Genomic DNA, 17,675 nt, shown 5'->3' with positions numbered 1-17,675 from the left:
CAAATGCTGCTTGTTTGAGGTTTGTGGACCTTTTGAGAGATTTTAGGAACATTTGCAGCATGAGTTAAGACAGGCTGTTTGGATGGAAAAGCCACTGGAAGCAACTTAGGTGGGCCTATAATTTGTGGGGTGTGGTCTCAGGTATACACCAGGGTGGAGCAAATGGTGTTAGCCAGAATGAGGGAAATTCAGATATGGCAGCCACCTGGGTCTGCATACTGGGAGGTGGGTTCAACAAAGAAACAATGGCTTCTGTTAGCACGTTTGTCTGGGAGAAAGCTGCTCTTCCAGCACTTGCCCTGAGGCCAGAAAATTCAGATCCTCCCCATACGTTTCTGGCACCTTTGAAGCTGCTGCCACAGTCCTGGAGCTCAGAGTGAGTAAGTCTGTCAGTGAGTAAGTCCATGTGTAAAGTTCCATTTTAAGGGGAACACCTGCGAGTGCAGCCTCCCTCTGTCTCACTCAGCCACAATCTCTGCTGTTTTTCGTAGCCAAAAGTCATGGAGATGTCTCTCCCTGCCCCTGGAATGCTAGACTGGGAAGCCTAGTGTGGGGCTAGTTCCCCTCACTCCTCAGAGTGGGGGCGGGGAGGACCTCTGTAGCCAAGATATCCTTCCCAATTTTTAACTGCCCCACGTGGGTGTGACACCAGCCTTTTCCACTTCCCCACCCCTCCTACAGCGTTTCCCCAAAAATAAGATCTAACCAGAAAATAAGCCCTAGCATGATTTTTCAGGATGACATCCCCAGAACATAAGCCCTGATGCACCTTGTGGAGCAAAAATTTATATAAGACCCAGTGTTATTTTCAGGTACTAGTCTTGGTGTAGCTTCTTCTGTATATCTTTAGTTATAGAACTTCAGTTCAGCACGACTTTCAGGTGATTTTCAATGACGGCTGTTCTGTTGTAATGTTGATGTGGTCATGAGAGGATGAAAGCATGGCATTTACCATCTGGACTGTAAAGTCTTTATTTGATTCTTTAGAGGTAAAATTCATATACAAAGAAATGTTCATATCATAAGTATTCCATTCCTGTAAAATTTTGACAAATGTTTTGACCTGTGTAACTCAAACCCCTATGGATATATTGCTTTCATTGTAAAGCTTCTAATACCTAACAAGTCATAGTTTCAAGACACATTGACATGTGACTGAATTTAGCTAGCACAAGAAAAACCTTACAGAGAGATAAACTTGTTTAAAAGCAGTCATCTTGTGGCATCTTATCACTAGGCTAATAAATAATGCTATGTAGCATTGTCATTTGCCCTTCAACATGGAAGTCAACCCTCTTACCCTCAACTCTGAGCTCAATACTGACAGAGGAAAATTTCACTCATCTATATTCCTAACACTTAAGAGGAGATGAATAGATATTTTACACTTTAATAAATAAACAGAAGTTACATATTAATCTACACTAGAAACTTGTCCAAACTGATAATATATACAAGTATTCTTTGCTTCCAAATAGATTTAGTTCTTGAGATTAGATACTAAGAGTGGAGATACATATATATATATATATATATATACACATATATATATATGATGTATGAGTATGTATCATATATATATATATATTCATATATTATATATATGAATATATATAGGAAATCATACATATATGTGAATTTTAAAATTTTGTATGCACTTTAATTTCTGAATAGAGATTCTGCCTGTCCAAATACTTATTATTATTACTATTATTATTTCCTAATTTGGCCTGTATTAAAATCAGAGAATCAATGTCTTATCCAGATGAGGATATGTGTAAAATGCTAGCTTTGCATGGTTTGCCAGTTTAATAATTATAGGTAAGACAATCTTATTATGAGGGATTGATTCTTTATTCTCCTGCTGCAGGACAGCAGGGCTGCTATAGGGGAAAATAAATTCAAATTTCTGTAGACTGCATTTTATTTTACAGAAAGGATCAAATGATAATAAAAAGAACCAGAATTTTGGTATGTATGGGAGCTCTTATGAGGTCTGCTTCCTTCACCCTAGCAAAGACTCCTCTTAGCATGTCCTTAGCAAAGGTATCACTGGGGATAACACCCCATGAGTGTCACTTCTGGATTTTATCACTTGTTGAGAGCTCATGAACTAACACCACTATTTCATGTTTTCAGAGTCATTTATATTGCAAATACTTGGCTCCAAAAGTGTTTTACCTCTTCACTATATCACATTCTCACTGTTGCATAGCTTTACACCTTTGCAGTGATCATAGCATTGTGACCTATCCTCAGATGACCCATCACTGATTATTCTATTGGCAGTAACCCTCTTCAGTCTTCCAAGTGTTCAGAAACATAAAACAAGGTCATGTCAAGAGAGTGAAACAAGAGTGAAAGTAGATCTGACACTATACAAATTAATAATAATAATAAAAAAAAACCCGGAGTTTTCCAAGAAAGAGGCAAACCAGGCTGTCAAGTCTTAAATTGACCAAATCTAACTTAGATCAAATTGACAAAGCTAGTAAGGCTGGAAGATTGTGTTTCTCAGCAAGCCTATGGAAACAGACTACTACAAAGCCTTTTTGCAACCTGATTCTGATATACTAGGGTCTGTTTAGTTGCCTATGGTAGTCTGCTTTGGGTCTTTCCTTCCACCTGCTGTGACACTTACAAGATCACTAATCCATCACTTACCTTCCTGGACCCCTGGCCTCCAGCACATTCTGACTTCTAAGAATTGCATGTGCTTTTGTATTGATTGGTTTACATATATTGCTCTGATATTCCAGGTAACTTCTTTCTATTATGCTTCTTTAGTTTTGGCATTTTAAGAGTTACCAGCCAAGAACATTTTGCAGCACAATAGTGATAGCCAGAATTGAAGTGAACCATAACAGATTTCTTTATCTATTCATTTATTCAAATATTTATTAAGCATCTATCATATGCCATGCCATGAATTAAAATCTGGGGCAGGACACTGAATACAATGTGACTTATATTCAGTCATAATATGAGAGGATTAATATATATATATATATATATATATATATATATATATATATATATATACACATATATATATACACACACACAAGAAATAATTACAGCATTGTGTGATTGGTACCAAAATAGAGATCTGTATTAGGTGTATAGATATAAATGTCCTTTACTTACATAGGAGTGGAAAGTGGTCAAGAAACCCTACAGAGGAGACATATAAATTGTCTTTAAGGATGAGAAGTCTGCTACCGCTGAAAATTTCGGGTAAGGTGCAAAGGGCATTCCAGGCAGATGAAGCAGCAAGCACAAAGATATATGGTATAAAATAGTAGGGTGGATTAGCAGTAACTTAAATAGTTTAGAATGGCTAGATGAATGCTACTGTATGGCATTGGTGAGAGATGATGTTGGAAAATTATAATAATAGCAAATATTAATGTGGCAACTTGTTCTATAAATATTACATGTTGTAACTCTTTATAACAACTCTGAAGTAAGCATACTGTCTGTATCATTGCTCCTATTTTATAGATGTAATAACACAGATAGAGAAAAGCTAAGTAAAATGATCAAGGTTGTGTGTCTAATAAATTATAGAGTCAGGATTGACATTCAGGAAGTCTGTATTGTTTATCCCTGATTTTATTTCCAAATTCAGTTTTGAGGTAAAATGTACATATTGTAAAGTTCATACTTTTTACAAAGGTATGTGACAATCTGGGGATTTTGACGATTCAATTCATCCATATCATGGCATATATCCAAGTTCCATTCTTTTTTTTTTTTTTGCTTTTTTTCTTCCCTTATATGAGTTCATAATAAGTTTATCAATTAACTAGTTGAAAGATATTTTAGTTGTTTTAGTTTTTGATGATTATGAATAATATTATGTTGCAGTCCCTGTTTCATAGTTCCAAAATCTGGGCCGTCTCTGAGTCTGGTTCTTTTGATTGCTATATCTCTTTACAATAGTAATATTTTTTCCCTTGCTTTTTTATGTGTGTCATAATTATTTATTACACACTGGAGATCATATGTAAGCAGTAAAAGATCAAGTAAATAATATTTATACCTGGAGATGGCACTCTTTTTCTTTCAGGTGATAGTGTAGGATATTGAGTCAATCCAGTAAGGAGTTAGCCAAATTTGGATTTTTTTCCGGCTTTGATCATTGTCAGTGAATGACAAGCTTCCTTTTTCTGTAGCAGTGCCTCGTGCTTAGGGTGGAGACTAGAGTACCACGGGGGTTTTTGTTCTACCCTCCTTTTCAGCACTGTCTGTACCACAAAGGGAGCTCTGCTCTTTCTTGCTCTCCCTCTTTCCCACTCTATCTTTGTTCATTTATGAGCCAAGGGGCAGAGTTCTGTAGTTTGTGATTTGGTACTTTTTAAGCCTCTGTTGGGGACAGAAGCCTCAATCTTAAGCAGGTCCTGTGCACCTGGACCTCAGAGGAGGGCATTCTCAAGATTTATGTGCCTTCTTCCCATGATTGCTAAATTCTATTTTACTTTGTGGCAGAATTTACATGAGAGAATGTATTCTTCCCCTATCCTGGTAGTATCAGGATAGGATGCTTGTTCTAGGACTGTTTTCTGTTGTTCTCTCTGGGGTATAGGGTTTTTTCCTTTTGTCTTTTGTGTAGCATTAATGTATCTTTATCTGTATCCTGAAGATGACAGGGTTTGCTCTCCCTCCCCTAGCGTCTTTAGGCTTTTGCTCCATATGTGAGACAGATCAGGAAAGTGAGTGGGGTTCCATATTTTTCCCTCACTGGTGGCTTATCTCCTCTTCCATGTCTGAACCACCATTGGGGGCTCTCTCTGTTCTCCCATATTATCTCTCAATCTTTCTCATTAGCAAAGAGTGAAGGTCCATGGAAAAGAGACAGGGTGTGTGCAAATTCCTCTTGGATCTAGGGCTCCCAGAGGTTCAATATTGTCATGCTAGTCCACACTTGACTTTAGAAATTCATTGATTTTTCTTTTTTTACTTCATTTATTTGTATTCACTTGTGTGGTGGATAATGCTTCTTTCTCCTGTGCTATTCCCCAGGTAAGAAAATCCTTGTGTTCCATCTCTCCTGGGAAAGGTCTGCCTCTCTTTGGAATTCAGGCTATTTCATTGCCTTGCGACTTCAACAATCTGATGGATTCAATAAAATCTCTGCCTTTATATTTAATCTAATTTTCTCTCATTATTGGGAAGAAGCAATTCTCATTCCATCTTTTTGCAACCTAGGCAGAAACCAGCTGTGCTTTTAACCATTATACCAAATTTTCCTTCCGAAGCATCCATCCAAATTAGATAATTTAGGGCTTACGTTTATATATTACACTAAAATTTTATCCTGAAAAGCAGATAAGAGATACAATAAGATTTTAAACAAGCGAATAACATAATCAGAATTGGGATTTAGAAAAGTAACTTCTACAGCAGTGATAAAAGCACATGTTACCATGTTTCCTCGAAAATAAGACCTAGACAGACCATCAGCTCTAATGCATCTTTTGGAGAAAATATTAATATAAGACCCAGTATTATATAATATTGCATTATATTATATTATATTATATTACATTATATTATATTATATATTAACCAGGTCTTATAGTAAAATAAGACCAAGTCTTATATTAATTTTTGCTCCAAATGATGCATTACAGCTGATGGTCTGGCTAGATCTTATTTTTAGTGAAAGATAGTAAAAGCAGAAAGATCAGCTGGGTCTGGAATATTCTAGGGATAAAATAATAAGTAACTGAATTAAAAAAAAACACAAAAAAAACAACAATAACAAAAAAAAACAAGTTGTGAAAAATGTTAATAAATTTTCCAGACTCAATGAACAATTAGTTGACAATATAACAACAACAAAGAAACAGACATTATAGTATAACTGCACATCCTAATTGACCAGTATATCAAATCCCCATTTCATTAGTGAACATATCATAGTTTAAATGAAAAATTAAATCATTAGTTTGGAGCAAAAAAATTGTAGTTTATAAGGTTAAAAATCATTGCAAATACTGCAATTGCTTTTTTTAAAAAAGATTTTATTGGGGAGGGGAACAGGACTTTATTGGGGAACAGTGTGTACTTCCAGGTTTTTTCCCAAGTCAAGTTTCCTTTCAATCATAGTTGTGGAGGGCGCAGTTCAGCTCTAGGTCCAGTTGCCGTTGTCAGTTGCAGGGGGCGCAGTCCACCATCCCTTGCGGGAGTCGAACCGGCAACCTTGTGGTTGAGAGGACACGCACGAACCAACTGAGCCATCTGGAAGCTCAGCAGCAGCTCAGCTCAAGGTGCCATATTCAATCTTTAGTTGCAGGGGTGCTGCCCACCATCCCTTGAGGGACTCGAGAAATCGAACTGGCAACCTTGTGGTTGAGAGCCCACTGGCCCACGTGGGAATGGAACCAGCAGCCTTTGGCATTAGGATCATGGAGCTCCAACTGTGGGCTGGCCCCGCAATTGCTTTTGCACCAACCTAATATATTGTCAACTTCAGCATAGGGTGATCCCAAGGTTTCCAACTTGGGAAACTGGATTGGTCAAAAATATGGTTGAGATATGCTTTAAGAGCCAATATTGGAGGAAAGAGGATATACCCAAAGAAATATTACTATATTCCTATCAGGTGTTGAGGTTGAACAGAGAGCTGGATATATGGGTTTGGAGATATGAAGAGAGGCCTAGGGTAAAGATATAGAATTGATGATTTTCAGTTTTGGAATTCATTGATATAAATTAGATTACCCACAGAATGTAAAGTAAGAAGAATCAGGGAGGTGCTTGATAGAGAATGACCAGAGAAGAATGAGTGTTAATGTAGCAAACTGCCAAAATAGTTAGAGGTGTGATCAAACAATATGGTGACTATTTAAATTTTAAAAAAGAAAATTACAGTAAAAGACACATTGCCATTAATCTCCATCAAAATGCTCCCCCTCGTTCAAACACACTTATACCATTTTTCTTGCCACTTTCTGAAGCAGTTCTGGAAGTTCTCTTTCATGAGTGTCTTTAGTCGATATTGTGGCAGCCCCGATGTCCTGAATCAATTCAAAATGTTTTCCTTTCATGGTCATTTTGACTTTGGGGAAGAGCCAGAGAAGTTGCACATGCCAGATATAATGAATAAGGTGGATGAGGACACAAGGTAATGTTTTTATTTGACAGAAATTGCATACCAGAAGTGATGTGTGACACAGAACGTTGTCATGATGAAGATGATTGAGAGCACACTTAAAAACACACTTTCTCTCAACCGTAGCTCACACCCAACTGAATGCACCGAACAAGTTGAAACTTGCCACACACTGTTAATAAGGTTCAACATGCCACTTCCCATACTGAAGATCCCTGACTTTCTGTTGGATAGCACTCAACAGCAGCATTCACCATAGTTTTTTATTGCAATGGAAAGGCTCTGTGTCATGCATCACTTGTGGTACAGCAATTTCTGTCAAATAAAAACATTATGGTGTGTCCTCATCCACCTTATTCACTACATCTGACACCGTGCAACTTCTGGCTCTTCCCCAAAGTCAAAACAACCATGAAAGGTAAATGTTTTGAATGGATTCAGGACACTGAGTCAGCCACAACAGCATAACTAAAAACACTCACAAAAGAGGACTTCCAGGACTGCTTCAGAAAGTGGCAAGAATGATGGAATCAGTGTGTTTGAAACAAAGGGGGTTATTTTGAGGAGGATTGTTGGCAATGTGTCTTTTACTGTAATTTTTTAAAAATTCCAACATTCACTATATTTTTGGATCATACCCCATAAGTAGTTTAAGCGTGGAATGGTCAAATAGTCACTGAGTGAAGTAAAAGATAGACTTATATTTAACCAATAGAGTTTCAAACCCAGACTACAGAGGAAATGGAGAACAAAGCCCCAGAAGGTGTATTATACAATTGGGGAATTCAAAACAGCCCTCTTCCACATATACCTGCACTTCTCCTCAATATTATATCTCAAGCAAAAACAGTATATTTGGCAGAATAAAATAGTATGTGGTAACGATATGTTTATTTAGAAGATGGTATTCATTTTCTTTTTCTTTTTTCTCACATTTGTAGCTTGATGAAAAACTTTTACAAAATCACATAATAAATAGAACTACAACTTCTGTATCACAATTTATTTTATTGAGCTGATTTGATGTACTATCAAATTTTATGATTTATTACGTTTCATACTATTAGAAATACTTGCTCTTCAGAGTGTCAAATTGTGCAATATAAGGGAGAGGAGTGGTAAAGACCAGATAAAAAGGTTTTAACCTAGGACCACAAGGATGTGTGTGTGTGTGTGTGTGTGTGTACAGGTGTGCACACATGCACATGCCCACTACTATTTCATTGCATTAAAGAGTGTGATTAATTTAGAATTAAAAAGTCTTTTCTGGGACAGTCATCTCAATTTGACTTGTTTGAGAGTTAATTTTTCAATATTGAAGAGTCAATATTTGTCCTCTGTTATGAGTGAATTTAAAGTTAGTCATCTTGCTTTTCTGCATAAAGCAAAATAATTTGGTTTGTCTGGATTTATGGTTTCTTCTAACTGCATTTTTTCCAAGAGTAAAATTTTCTTTTCTTTTAGTTTTTTTTGTTGCAAGTATAAAACAATATTTCACTTTCTCTACTTTTTTTATATCTTATAACTTCATCCAATTAAGACATAGCTCTATTTTTGAAACAAAGGATATTTGTGAAATGCCATTTCTGCATGTCCTTCCAAAACAATAGTCTCTACTCTCCCATTAAAAATATATCTCACTTTTCAAAAATTTCCATTAGATCACTTCACTTTTACAAAAGACCTACATTAGTACCTGTTTTCCGTAACTGAAAGAAATCTAAAGAGGATTTTCACTTTTACTAAAAAAAAAAAAAAGAAAGAAAAAAAAAAGCAAAAAGGGAAAATAGCATTCTGCATTTGTTTTCCATTATAGAGGCAGTGGCACCCCAGCAGCGAGAGTGGCTCCGCCAAGCTCCTTCCCTGGGAACGATACTCAACATTTCAGCATCAAGTTGCCATGGCTTTGAAATGTGTCTGTGAGTATCTGTGCTTTATTTCCATTTATTTTGTGCATCCATTAGCACAATGTGTCCTAAGATATCAGAAAAGTCTAAGAGAGCCTGTAGGGTGTTATGGTGAGCGTAAAACTGGGCATATTAAGCCTCTCGATCTTGGTGAACAAAACAAAAACATTGTGCATGCATTGAACTTACCCACATCCACTATTGATCATACTATTTACATGCAGGGAGAAAAAATCTTGAAAGCTGCCGAAGTTACCATTGGTTCTGCTAGTGCTAAAAGTGGTCTTTATAGTCGGCATCCATTGATGAATAAAATGGAAAGTCTATTGTTTGAGTGGATTGATGGGTGAACAAATGTGGTGTTCTGTTACCTGAAGGAGAAACCAGTCAGTTTTTTTAATAAATGAAACTACATTGTACATACATTAGTTCTACTTTACACAAGTGTATTTATCATGTTCTTGCAGTATATCAGTGTTATTTTAGGTTTTGTGTGTTATTTGATATGACGCAGTAGGTTAATTTTTGTGTCTGGAAATGCTCAAAATTTTTTCTGTATAAATTAATGATAATTGCTTCTTTGCTTTATGCCATTTCAGCTTATGAAAGTTTTCATAGGAGTGCTCTACTTTCCAATGGATGTGGGGGAACCCCTATACTCTGGCAGTGCAAAGCTTTCTATTCATTTTTTTTTGTTTGTTTCTGATTATGTTTAATGTAAACCTTCTATGATCTTTTTGGAGACCTCTCAGTCTAAACAGTGTTGGCAGTGATTTTTCTTACCCTTAATTGTGCTCATGACTTTGGTTTAGTTTGTCCTTTTCTGCTCTGAGCTTCATGGTTTGTTATTTCAAAGTATCCATTCATCTGCCAGTCACTTTCCCCTTCCCTCTTTGCATAGGCATTCATAAAAATCTCTCGTTATGCTGAGTTTTACTCTTTCTCTCTCTGGGATTTAGTCTGGAAAGAGAAATGGACTCTAATCCCTTCGTTATCTTTGGAGTGGGAAACACTGAATGTTCCTTTTACCTCATCTGTTTGTAATCCATCTGAATTACTTTACCCTCAATTCCACTTAAACTCTTATATTTTAAGCAGGTATTGAGAAAGGACTCTCCATTTTCATTGATTTCTTTCTCTCTTTGCCCAGACAATGCTTCTTTCTCTCTATTTTCCCCTCCATCAATTATATACAATCATCTGTTTTTCCTTTTTCTTTTCATTAGTCTTTCTCCCTCCATTCTTTTTAGGCCCCAGAGATATATCTTTTCTAGTCATTATCTTTGCATGGGTTTCCACCGAATCTAATTTAGGAGTTCTCAACTCTTCCTGCACATGGGAATTCTCTGACAACTTAAAAGAACATAATGATTTCTGGTGTCTTATGCAACAAAATAAAGCTGAATCTCTAGGTGTGGATTTAAAAGGTGTGGATCTAGGTGTGGATTCTCAAGTGATTTTAATGTACAGCCAGGAATGAGAACCATTGAGCTACGTATTCTTAGCCAGTTTGTTTTCACTTACCTTCCTGCTCAAATAAGGAAACTCATGGAGGATATCCTTTCAGTGCTTTTTCTTTTGCTGGTAGTAAAACCATATAGTATTTACAAACAGTACTGATACTCTCCACCTAAACAGATATGACACTTAACGAATTATATCATATTTACTGTCACTGGATGAGAGCTGGGTAAGGCAGGGAAGATAGAGGAGAAAGTAAGGCAAAAGAGATAAATAAGGGGTGCGGTGAGTAGGCTGAGAAGGAGAGTGGATGCAAGTTTTCCTGAACGTGCTCATATCACCTAGGGCTGCTTGTCACACATGCAGATTCCTGCCCATTCTTAACAGACTAGATCTGAGAGACTCTGAGGGCATGGGTGTCTCTACTTTAATCATTTTTGAGATGATCCTATGCCTCCTAAACTTTGAGAACAATAATACTGATCAACAAAACATTGACAAATCCCACTAGAAGTCATCATTTCTTCTTTTCCAACACTTAATGTCACTAATAAACAGTGAACATGAAAAAACTTCATTGAAAGGTGGTCTAATATGTTTAATGTAAACCTATGTTTACATTAAGCAGAAATGCTGTGTGTGTAAGGATGTAGGGGACAGGTGAACGGTGCTTGCAGTTGTACATAGCACCATATTTTTGCAGTACTCCCCAAATTGGTAAGATCTGAGAATTACCTGGCTCACTCGTTTAAAATTTAGATTTCTGAGCCCCTCAATGGGGGTAAAATGAATATTTTGATTCAGTATGTCTGGAATGGACTGCAGAAGTGTGTGTGTGTGTGTGTGTGTGTGTGTGTGTGTGTGTGTGTGTCTTTCCACAAATTCCAGAAGTGGTTACTAGATAAAAGATTATTAAATAACGGTGATTATTGGCTAAGGGAAATCTAGAAAACACTGACCTTGGGCAATTGCAGAGGAATTGGGAAAAGTCCTCTGACATTAAATAGTCTGTTTTCTAATTCCAGAAATTCTTTTATAAAGGGTCACTCATTTGGTAGATATAAAGTAGATAACTGGTATCATATTTTTGTTGAAATTATTTAATTTACCGCAAATGATCGTAAAAGCACATAAACAATACAAAGTCATGTTTTACTTTCTTTGAACTTGTGCTTTGATTAAGTGGATTAGCATAAGTAGCCGACTTGATGTTCTGGGTCAGGCGAAAACTGACTGTGGGTTCGCTCGCTGGCATGCTCAGATAGGGAATGTTGCCAGTGCAGCTGGCTTTCAGGGAACCATGTGGACAAAGTGGGAAAGTTGACTCCCTCCTTTGTCTTCAGCTTCAGTCTTTAATGTATTTCCCTCCCTAGAGACCCCAAATTCTGCTGAGCTCTCCTCTGGGTCTCTCCCAGCCCCCTACATTACCTAAGAAGCCTTCCCCACGTAGGGAGTTCACATTCTTTAGTGTGTTGGTGCAATTGTTTATCCTGGGATGAATGCACACCCAATAACTCATGTTCCATGTATAAGGAGAGAGAAAGAACCCTGCTTGGCCTACCAGCTTTTCCATGGGTAATGTAGTTCATCGATTGCTTAAATGATTATACCTGGAAACTAGTTCTCTTTCGTTTGTACTCTTTGAACATCTTTGGATCTGCTCTTACTATGAATTTTCCTAATGGTTTCCTCCTGAGCATGTTTTAAGCTTGCGAGTTATTTTACTCCTGTCAATCCAATGCCATCTATTTCCTATCTTCTAAGAGATTCTCCCAATTTCTTTGTTGTTGATCACATCCTTCACTGGTTTTAAATACTTTCTGTAATTTTAAGGAATCAGGATAACAGGGAGGGCAGAAAAATGATCAAATATTGTATTAGTCAATAGGAAAAAAATAAACAAAACTGCAAACCTTTGATTAATTTAAGATGAAGTAAAATCTATTGAGAGGATAACAGGAAGCTTACAGAATTGCCCTGTATCTTGTAGAACCAGTTTCAGAAATCTCCATTACACCTGTGCTCTGGAATCAATGGAGGCTGAGAAAATGAAAATCTGTATTTTGAGCTTTGATAACGAGAGGGAGAAAGTCAAGCCTTTTTCAACCTCTTAGTCTATCAGTCACCTTCTGGCTTCATTTTCTGCTTGGCAAACACATCTCAACTTTCCAGTGATGTATTCGTTACCACCTTAAAAAAATCCTTGTATATTTAGCGTTGCACTGTGTCAACTTGGAAATCTTCAAAAGTGAATCACTCCACTATCTGTTTTTCAAATTTTATTCCCAGGTTGCCGGACTTTGCTGGATAAATTTTCAAAATTATGCTGACTGAAATTTCATGCTAACTTAATTCTGAGTCATGAATTTGTCCATGTTTTTTCCTTGACCTTCCTTTCTTCTTTCTCTTCATAGTTTCTCCACAATCAGCTGTAGCATAAAGGAAGGAGATGCAAACTGGAATAAGACCTGATTTTAACTCTAGGTTCTATTACTTATTGTGTGATTTAGGAAAGTACTCTTCATTTAACTCTGTTTCTGTTTTGTCTGACATGGGGTTAATACTTAAATTATAGAATGCTGGTGATGATTAAAAGAGGTATGCAAAATTAGCTTCCATTCTACACTATGCCCACATAGGGTAGCTATATAATGCTTTATATGCAAAGTAATCCCAAATATTTATTAAAAATATTCGTTTGGTAATTTTTTTCCATGTAAGTTCATTTCCAAATTTCCAACTCTTTATGGAAAGCTTGAAATCTCCACTGACACATCTGACTAAAAATATTTGTAACAAGCAACCTCATTTTTCTACCAGAATTTCTTTCTGACTTAACTTTCTTTCTGGTTAGTTGAGAGAAATTGTTTAGTAGTACATCACCTTGTTGTTTCATTCCCATCACACTTATGTCATCACATTTTTAAACATCTTTCCTTCTACTTCACTTTGACCAAGGGCATAATATTCTGTCCTATCAATTTTGTCCACTAACCAGAACCGAGAATCCTTGTTTCATGTACTATTTCACCACCCAGCATATGATGTAATCCCTGACACAAGAAAAAAAAAATCTAAGTAATCCAAGCTATCTATTCACTTTATTCATTTACTTTTAATTCCAATAAAATCTACAATTCAATTCACAGCCTATTAGATGATATTTGCTTAACAAATACTATTGTTCTCAAAGCAGATTATATGTCATTTTGTGTTTCTTCATACAGTTATTAGAATATCCATTCTATAGTGCTTCATTCTCATAATTGTGTGTAAAATTCTGGGATCATGACTACTTTCGAAGAGCTCTCTGTTCTCTAGTGCTAACGTCGCTGTGTACTTACAGAAGACCCCTTCTGCCCCCTAGGATCCTTGCTTCAGTGTATGAGATCATTTGAAATGTCTGGTCCTTCCTTCCTAAAATCCTCCCATTGAATTCAGGAAGAATGATTCTTATGAGCCAACTACAGAAGCAGGATTTGCTTTTCTTGTGTTCACAATTGAGAGGTTAAAAAAAAAAAATCTGCGATGTAATGTTTAGCATTTTCTCTTGTGAGAGTGCAGATGGAAGATACAGCTGCTTTCCTCCAAATCAATTTCCTTCCATTGGTTCGCTGTTATCTGTTATTGTTTTCTAACAGTGTATTTTCCCACACAATTTGAATTATTTTTGTACACAGTCAATTCTTAAGTTTTACTTCTAACAATTAGATGATATCCAAACTTTTCTTCCTTTCACCGAAACTAATTAACTACATTCTTTAACTTCAAAGCAGTGGGTTTGGTATTTCCGGGCTGTACAGTAGAGGGATTTTGTAGTAATGAGAGCCTGAAGTATATTAGTAATTTATACAATTAATAGGTTGATTTATCAGAGATTCAGATTCATAAATTCTAAATAAGAGACACAAATAACTATTGCACCTTAATGGGTTGGAAAGACTGCTTAGAAAAGTCAAGTAATTACAAATATTTTTATAAAACAGGACTAATACCATTTTGTCTTTGAATAGGGTTTACTTAAGAGAAGTGGCAGAGTAATAAAGTCACTAGTTATGTACCACTATATAAAGTAATTTTAAGTGAAAGTTAATGTAATCAATTTGAATAGTTTGAATATATACATATACCTTTCTCTTAAAATTACCAAATATGTTATGTGTGTGTGTCTGTGTGTGTGTGCATGCAAATATACAAATGTTTGGTGATTGTTACGTGAGATTTTAGGAGAAATATTATTGATAGTAACTGGACAAATATTTAGATTTTCTGCTTAGCTTTGCCTAGGTAGACATAACAGATATGGTGTTTATTGACAAGAAGGCAAAAAAGTATTTTAGAAAAAAATGTAAAATCATATAAACATTCTCTTGTGATCTCTGAAAATCAGTTTAACTTATGTACATTTTTTCTATGTGTAATTTCTTGCCTCTGACAAAAGCATTTAATAAAGAATAGAGGTAACTAGTTAGGTCAGGGACGTGGAATCATTGAGACCCATTTGGTTTGCGTTACAGACTTTTGTATAACTTAAGAGCACATACAATATTTTTATTCCTTTTGTTACAAGTGACACAGCACATATTTCTAAAGCAATTATTTAAACAAGTATGTGTAAGGGTAGAAGAATTGGTAAAGGCCGGAAGGAGCCTGAGCATCAATGATGTAATAGTATCAATTGTGAGCTGCCATAAGTCCTGGGCTCCTGGCACCTGGGGATAGGCCAGTCAGGCTACAAATGCATGTTGGTTCTAGGTGTTGGGGTTACAGAAATAAAACAGACTGAGCCATTTTTCTAAGCTGCTTAATTAATTGAAGGGGGCAGAATGTGAACCTGAAAATAAATAAGATGATTTTGGGTATTGAAAAGTGTTATGAAGAGGATAAATAATAGTAGAGAATGACTCTGTGTCTAGGAGAGTTACAAAAGGACTTTCCAACTAAGTACATTTCAACTAAGACCTGAATAATTAGAAAGCGGCAGCCATGTGGAGATTTGGGGGAGGGAATTCCAAGCAGAAAAAAATAGCAAATGCAAAGCCCTAATCCAGGAAACAGCATGATGTGTTCCAAAGAAGAGGGAGGAGGCCGGTGCCTGGAGAAAAGTGGATAAGGGAGAAGGTAGACGGACCAGAGTCCAGAAAAATGGCAATGGGAAGATGACAGAAGACCTTGCAGCCCATGACGCAGAGTTCAGATTTTTATTTAAAAGTAACTGGTAGCCACTGTAGTTTTAAAAAGTGTACTGAAATTATATGATTTACACTTAAGAAAGATCATTCAGGCTGCTGTGTGGTAGATAGACACAGCGGGCAAGAATAGGCAGGTAGATGAGGAGAGTGGTGCTACTGAAATCCAGAGACATAATGAAGGTTTGGACCAGAGAAACATTAGCAAAGATAGTGAGAAGCTGCATATTTGGAATATGTTTGGAGGGAGAGCTGACAAGACATACTGATGGGCAGAAAATAGAATGTGTGAGAAAAGAATCATGACTATTCACCTCACTCTTTCCTCACTTTCTTTTCAAAAATATTGTTTTGTTATAAATACAGAGAAGCAGATTTGCCTTCTCTCCTCCCCACTTTTCAATTCCTCTCTAAATGGTTCCATGGCCTTTTTTCTTAACTTTATTTTTGGACATGATGGTACAGAATTCAAAACTAAAAAAGCAAGCAAATAAAAAATATTTTTTTTATGCTATCAAGGCAAAGAAAACCATTTGTGTTCATCAGCATATTTTCTTTTCGAAAGTCTATTTTGCCTTTCCTCTTTCACAATGAATGAATTACGAAGCTTGAGGACAGAACAGTTGCACACTTAGCATCTCCTGTCTACATCAACATTTTTAATACTAAGAATGGAAATAGGATATTGCATTCCATTTTCAAGTAAAAGCTAATTGTTAGCTTGAGGCTAAGGAAAGTACAAGAGAAATAATAATGGCAATTATATTTTGAGAGCTTGCTTTGTGCCTGGGATGGTTCTTCTTGCTTTATGTATGTTAACTAATGTATATTAACTAATTTAACCCCAAACAATACTGTGATGTATTTTAAAGATGAGAAACTGAGGTGGAGAAACTTATTCAAGCTCACAGTATTAACACATGGTAGAGCTGGCATTCAATTTCATGCAGCCAACTCCTCTTTACCAACATGTGCACTGTACCAACATGTACTGATATTCCTTCTCATCTTGTGCACTTTTAGCAATAGTGGAAGAATGGTTGTTATTTCGGGCATCCTCTCTAATGATGAAGATAGAAGCAACATGGCCTTTGAATCTCTGAGGCAAGAGAAAATAAGCCAAATGCTCATTGACCTCTGATGATGGGTCAGATAGGTAACAATACATGCTCACCATCCTACTGTCTCCAAAAATGAATTTATTCTAATTTTCTAGCATGAACAGTCTTCAGCAAATATTCTAAAAACATAAATATGAATTCTGGGTGTGGGAGGGTGTACTTTATCTATGTCATTATCACATTGAAATGTTATAATAAATCTCATAATGTAAGTATTATTATCCTGGTGTTATGAATGGGAGTCAAAAAACTTATGAACTTTCCCAGGGTCATATAGACAATGAACTCCAGAGTGAAAATGACCGCTTTGGTATACATCTAAATCCTCATGCACTTTTTAAAACAATGTGTTATATTATTAGTGAATTATAATAGTCCAACGCACTTTTGCCCAGTTTCAGATATCATACTTAAATGACACTGTGCTTAACTGATGTAAAATAATACCTCAGTAACGCTTTGAAACCAATAGAACTTTGATATAAAAACATCTATGAAAATAGGGTTATTCTTTGTTTTGTTTTTCTATTTATGTTAACCTTTGTAATAAGAAACTTGAATGATTCTTTCAAAACAAAATCACAGTAAAGTGAAATGATATAAAAGTATTAAATCATTGTTCCGAAGAGGGAAAACCACAGAAGCAATACATGTTCTATTTTCTTCAAGATTCATTACACAGGAGTTCTATTTTTAATTCTATCTTTTCTTCTACTCTGATGTGTATGTTTTCTTTCCACATGACTGATTTTTTTTCTATATTTAATCCCATAATTTTGTTCTATGGAATTTTTTTTTTTTGGTTGGGCAGCTTTTGTTCTGAGTATATATGTGTGTATGGGTGTTTTCACTGGAAAGTTAGAACCATGAAATAATA

The sequence above is a fragment of the Rhinolophus ferrumequinum genome, chromosome 3 (assembly GCF_004115265.2).
Source record: "Rhinolophus ferrumequinum isolate MPI-CBG mRhiFer1 chromosome 3, mRhiFer1_v1.p, whole genome shotgun sequence".
Taxonomy (NCBI): Eukaryota; Metazoa; Chordata; class Mammalia; order Chiroptera; family Rhinolophidae; genus Rhinolophus; species Rhinolophus ferrumequinum.
Note: the sequence above shows the minus strand (reverse complement) of the source record.